The sequence below is a fragment of the Nerophis ophidion genome, linkage group LG10, assembly GCF_033978795.1.
Source record: "Nerophis ophidion isolate RoL-2023_Sa linkage group LG10, RoL_Noph_v1.0, whole genome shotgun sequence".
Lineage (NCBI taxonomy): Eukaryota > Metazoa > Chordata > Actinopteri > Syngnathiformes > Syngnathidae > Nerophis > Nerophis ophidion.
In genome coordinates this window covers 44,135,591-44,141,590 of record NC_084620.1, presented here as the reverse complement: position 1 = coordinate 44,141,590, position 6,000 = coordinate 44,135,591, and positions in this window count along the sequence as shown.

The window sequence follows — 6,000 nt, the reverse complement described above, 5'->3', positions numbered from 1 at the left end:
CTTACGCTGTGTTCTTGCTGACGCATCCTTGGAGGGACAAATTTGGCATCGCTATGCCGACCAGTCGTTACAATCTCAGGATCATTAATGTCATTTAGTAACCTATCATTTCAAACAGGTACATTTCCAGACAAAATGAAAATAGCTAATGTTCCACCAATTTATAAGACTGGATACAAACCTCAATTTACAAATTATAGACCCGTGTCTTTACTTCCACAATTTTCTAAAATCATTGAAAAATTGTTCAATAACAGACTAAAGAGTTTCACAAATAAAAATCGAATACTCAAAGAGAACCAATATGGATACAGAGCTAATGTTTCAACTTCAATGGCTTTAATTGAAATTAGAGAAGAAATTACCAATGCAATAGATAGTACAAATAGTGCCGCAGCAATGTTTATGGATCTAACTAAAGCATTTGACACAATTAATCACAATATTTTAATCAGAAAAATAGAATGACATGGCATCAGAGGGTTAGTCTTAAACTGGATAAGAAGTTATCTATTGAACAGGAAACAATACTTGAAGCTAGGCGAGCACACTTCTACAACGCTAAATATATTCGGTGGTGTACCTTAGGATCAATAAATAATAAATGATTCAATCTCTATATAAATTACATTTGTAAAGTTACAAAATATTTCAAATTAGTATTATTTGCGGATGATACAACAGCGTTTTGTTGAGGAGAGAACACACAGACGCTAATACAAATTATAACAGAAGAAATTGATAAATTAAAAAGATGGTTTGACAAAAACAGACTTTCGTTGAATTTCAGTAAAACTAAAAAAAATGCTATTTGGTAACAGTAGAAGAGAAAGTCAAACACAAATACAATTAGATGGAATAGAAATTGAAATATTAAATGAAACCAAATTTCTAGGTACGTATAATGATTGATGATAAATTGAACTGGAAATCTCATGCAAAACATATACAACATAAAGTGGCAAGAAACCCGTCAATAATAAATAAGGCAAAACATGTTCTAGACCAAAAATCACTTCATATTCTCTACTGCTTGCTAGTGTTACCATTTCTGAGTTACTGTGTCGAAATATGGGAAATAATTACAAAAGTAAACTTAATTCAAACGGTGTTACAAAAAAGATCAGTTATAAAAATACCTAATGTTGAATATAGAGAACATACAAATCCTTTATTTATTTAATCAAATATACTGAAATTCCACGACAGAGTGAATTTGCAAACAGCTAAAATTATACACAAAGCAAACTATAAAAAAAACATTTTTGTATATGCAAACCTTACAAAAACAACTTATTCTAGTAAAACTCAAATAAATACAATAGTACAGGCAGTTATTGACAGATTGCATGAAAGGTTTTGGAGATATGTATATATAACTTTCATATTTAGTGACAACTTGTGTCTTTGCAAACCTTTCAAAAGATCATTTTTCTTGTAAAACTAACAAAGAAACATTTCTCCAGGCATTGATAGCCATTTTCCATGTGTTGTTTAAGAGTTATGTTTAATTAACTGTCATATTGAGTGTGGGAGTATATGTTCATAGTAAGTAAAACCTAAATTTGGAATATGCAAACCTTACAGAAAGAAACCGATTCTAGTAAAACTCACATAGATACAATTTTACAGACATTTTTAGACATAATGCATAAATGGTTTTAGAGTTATGTTTATATAAGTTTCATATACAGTTATACTAACATATTGAGTAAAAAAAACAAAAAAAACTAATTTGTATCTTTGCAAACCTTACAAAATATATTGTTTGTAGTAAAACTCACAATGATGCATTTCTCCAGGCCTTATTAGCCATTTCACATGTGTTGTTTAGGAGTTATGTTTAAATAACTGCCATATTGAGTGTGGCAGTATACTGTCATAGTGAGTACAACGTATGTTTTGTATTTGCAAACCTTACACAAACAACTCATTCTAGTAAAACTCAAATCAATACAATATTACAGGCATTTTTAGACATAATGCATGTTTGGTTTTTGAGTTATGTTTTATATAACTTTCCGATTTAGTATGACAGTTTTGCTGTCATATTGAGTAAAAAACTAACTTGTGTCCTTGCAAACATTACAAAATATTTGTTTCCATTAAATTCACATAGATATAATCATAGCGGCATTATCAGCCATTTTGCTTGTGTGGTTTACGAGTTATATATTAAATAACTGTCTTATTGAGTGTGACAGTTTACTGTCATAGAAAGTAAAACCTAATTTTTGTAATTGCAAACCTTACAAAAACAACTGAATATAGTAAAACTTAAATAAAATACAACATTACAGGCATTTTTAGACATACTGCAAGTTTGGTTTTGGAGTTATGTTTATGAAATTTTCATTTTTAGTATGACAATTTTACTGTCATATTGAGTAAAGAACCTAACTTGTGTCCTTGCAAATATCACAACATTTTTGTTTCCAATAAAACTCACATAGACATTTTTCCAGGCACTATTAGCCATTTTGCATCCGTGGTTTAAGGTTTATGTTTAAGTAACTGTCTTATTGAGTATGACAGTATACTGTCATAGTGAGTGTGAATGACTGTTGCCATCGTCGTGCGGGTTCCACGGACCATCAAGGAAGGACATATCTTTTGAGCAGTTTTGACTCTTGTTTATTTTGCAATAAAGCTTTGTGTTCAGGTCGGATCACTTTTCAGCTGCTCCACTCCACTGCTCGTTCACGGTCCGCTTTTCAGCCACCGTCGTCGTCGTCCCCGTCTGCTCTTTGCTTTTGCTCCTCGGTCGCTGCTGCTGGCTCTCCTCCTCCTTCTGCCCCGATCTCTTCTCCTTCTCCCCTTTTATACATCGTGAGGAAACAAGTTAGTTGTGTACCGGTGTGCGATCCACACACCTGCACTTGACTGCGGCGTCGCTCCCGGCACGCCCCAACTCTCTGCTTGACCGTATTATCCGCCTCCTTGCCGCCATCTTGGGCTGCTCGCTGCATGTTCGCCGGCTCCGCCTATCCACAGTGAGAAAAAAAAAATTGTATTTGCAAACTTTACAAAACATCTGATTCTAGTAAAACTCACATATATTTAATATTACAGGCCTTTTTTGACACAATGCATGTTCGGTTTTGTAGTTTATATAACTTTCAGTTTTAGAATGACAGTTTTACTGTCATATTGAGTAAAGAAATTAACTTGTGTCCAATATTACAAAATATTTGTTTCCATTAAAACTCACATGCACATTTTTGCAGGCATTATTAGCCATTTCGCGTGTGTGGTTTAGGAGTTATGTTTAAAAAACTGTCATATTGACTGTGGCAGCATACTGTCATAGTGAGTAAAAACACATTTTTGTCAATGCAAACCTATCAAACTCAGAAAGATACATAAATCCAGGCATTATTAGCCATTTTGCATGTGTGTTTGAAGATTTATATTTAAATAACTCTCTTATTGAGTGTGACACTATACTATCATAGTGAGTAAAACCTAATTTTTGTATTTGCAAACATTACAAAAACAACGGATTCTAGTGAAACTCACATAGATACAATATTACAGCCTTTTTTTTAGACATAATGCATGTTTGTTTTTGGAGTTATAATTACATAAGTTTCATACATAGTATGACAGATATAATGTCATATTGATAAAAAAAAATTAACTTGTGTCTTTGCAAACCTTACAAAATATATTTTTTTTATAGGAAAACTCAAAAAGATACTGTGACAGGTTTGTGTCGTGGGGTCTTTAGGACCGAAGGATCACAGCAGGAGTTCAAGTTGACAATTCTTTTTAATCTTTTTACACACAATATTTCTTCTTTCGTTTGTTCCCAAAAGGATTTTCTTTTCATTTTTAATTTTCACTACAGTTCATCTTCTTCGTTCGCTCCCCAAGTCTTTTCAGTCTTAGATCGTTCACTCACAAAGTTTTTAACTCGCTCAGTCCTCCCACAACCCTTCTAGCGTCCTCAGAACCTCCTGGGGTCCTTCTGGCTTTTCAGCCCCGCCCTGCAGTCACCAACGCTGCTAAATAGAGACAGGTGATTAGATGACTTGTTCCAGCTGAGGTATCCACTCACCTGTCATCTTGCTTCCAGTCGGCTCCTGTGCATGCCATCGCCGGCAGGCGGCGCGTGACCACGCCCCGCCTCTCACAGGCCTCCACCGTCAGTTTCAGGCCGGGCACCCGTACGGCCATCCGCGCGCCCGGCCTGTGGACCACCCGGAAGTTGTATGGCTGTAATGCGAGGTACCACCGGGTGATCCGTGCGTTCGCATCCTTCATCCGGTGGAGCCATTGGAGCGGTTTGTGGTCCGAACAGAGACTGAAGGCGCGCCCCAGCAGGTAGTAGCGGAGGGCCCCGACCGCCCATCGGATGGCGAGGCACTCCCTCTCTACCGTACTGTACCTCGCCTCCTGGTCTGAGAGTTTCCGACTGATGTACAGAATAGGGCGGTCGACACCCCCCACCCGCTGGGACAACACCGCCCCCAGCCCCCTGCCCGATGCGTCCGCCTGCAGACAAAAGGGGATGGTGAAGTCAGGCATACACAGTACGGGTTTCTCGCAGAGTGCCGTCTTTACCTGCTTGAACGCCCGCTGGCACTGCTCCGTCCACTGGACCAGCTCTGGGGCACCCTTTTGGGTGAGGTCAGTTAGTGGGCTGGTCAAGTCCGCGAACCGTGGAATAAAGCGGCGGTAATATCCCGCCAGGCCCAAAAACTGCCTCACCTCCTTTTTTGTCTTGGGGGGTGGACAGGCCGCAATTGCAGCTGTTTTGTCTACCTGTGGGCGCACCTTCCCCTCCCCCAAGTGGTACCCCAGGTACTGTACCTCCCTCCGGCCAACCGCACACTTTGCCGGGTTGGCGGTGAGTCCCGCCCGCCTCAGGGACTCGACCCCCGGCTCCCACCCGCTGCATGTGCTGTTCCCAGCCGATGCTTTGGATGATGATGTCATCCAAATATGCGGCCGCGTATGCCGCGTGGGGGCGCAGCACCCGGTCCATGAGACGCTGGAACGTGGCGGGGGCACCGAACAAACCAAACGGCAGTGTCACGAACTGGAATAAACCTTCCGGAGTGGAGAAGGCCTTTTTTTCCTTGGACTCTGGTGATAAGGTAATCTGCCAGTAGCCCTTTGTTAAATCCAGTGTGGTGAAAAAGCGAGCAGTGCCTAGCCGATCCGGGAGCTCGTCGACCCGGGGCATTGGGTACGCGTCAAAACGTGACACCTCATTCACCTTGCGGTAATCCACACAGAAGCGTACTGAGCCATCCTTCTTTCCCACCAGAACGATTGGGCTACACCACGCGCTGTGGGATTCTTCTATCACCCCCAGTTCCAGCATGGTTTTTAATTCTTCCCGAACTAGTTTGCGCTTGTGCTCGGGAAGTCTGTATGGTCGAGTCTGCACCGTAACCCCCGGGCTGGTCTCGATGTGATGTTGGATGAGGTTCGTGCGGCCGGGTCGCGCGGAGAACACATCAGAAAAGCGCTGTTGCAGCGCTGCAACATCCGCTTTCTGTTTGAGCGTGAGGTGATCATCACAGGGGAGGGGAGGGGAAGGGGCAGAGCGCGGGACCTCTGGCCCTAACTCCTCCTCCTCTCTTACTACCGTCACCATGGAAACAGGCTCCGCCTCCTTCCATGCTTTCAGCAGATTGAGGTGGTAAATTTAGGTGTCTCCGCCCCGGTCCGAGCGCCGAACCTCATAGTCCACATCCCCACTTGCCGTGTGACCTCAAAGGGTCCTTGCCATCGCGCAAGTAATTTAGAGCTGGAACTGGGAAGTAATAAAAGGACTTTTTCTCCCGGTGCAAATTTTCGCAGCTGGGTTCCCTGGTTGTACGTGCGTTTTTGGCGTTCTTGGGCTTGGAGCAAATTCTCCCGTGATAAGTGCCCCAATGTGTGTAGTTTTGCTCTCAAGTCCATAACGTACTGGACTTCAGTTTTACTGGAGCTCGGACCTTCCTCCCAGCTTTCCTTAATTATGTCCAGCACTCCACGCGGCTTCCT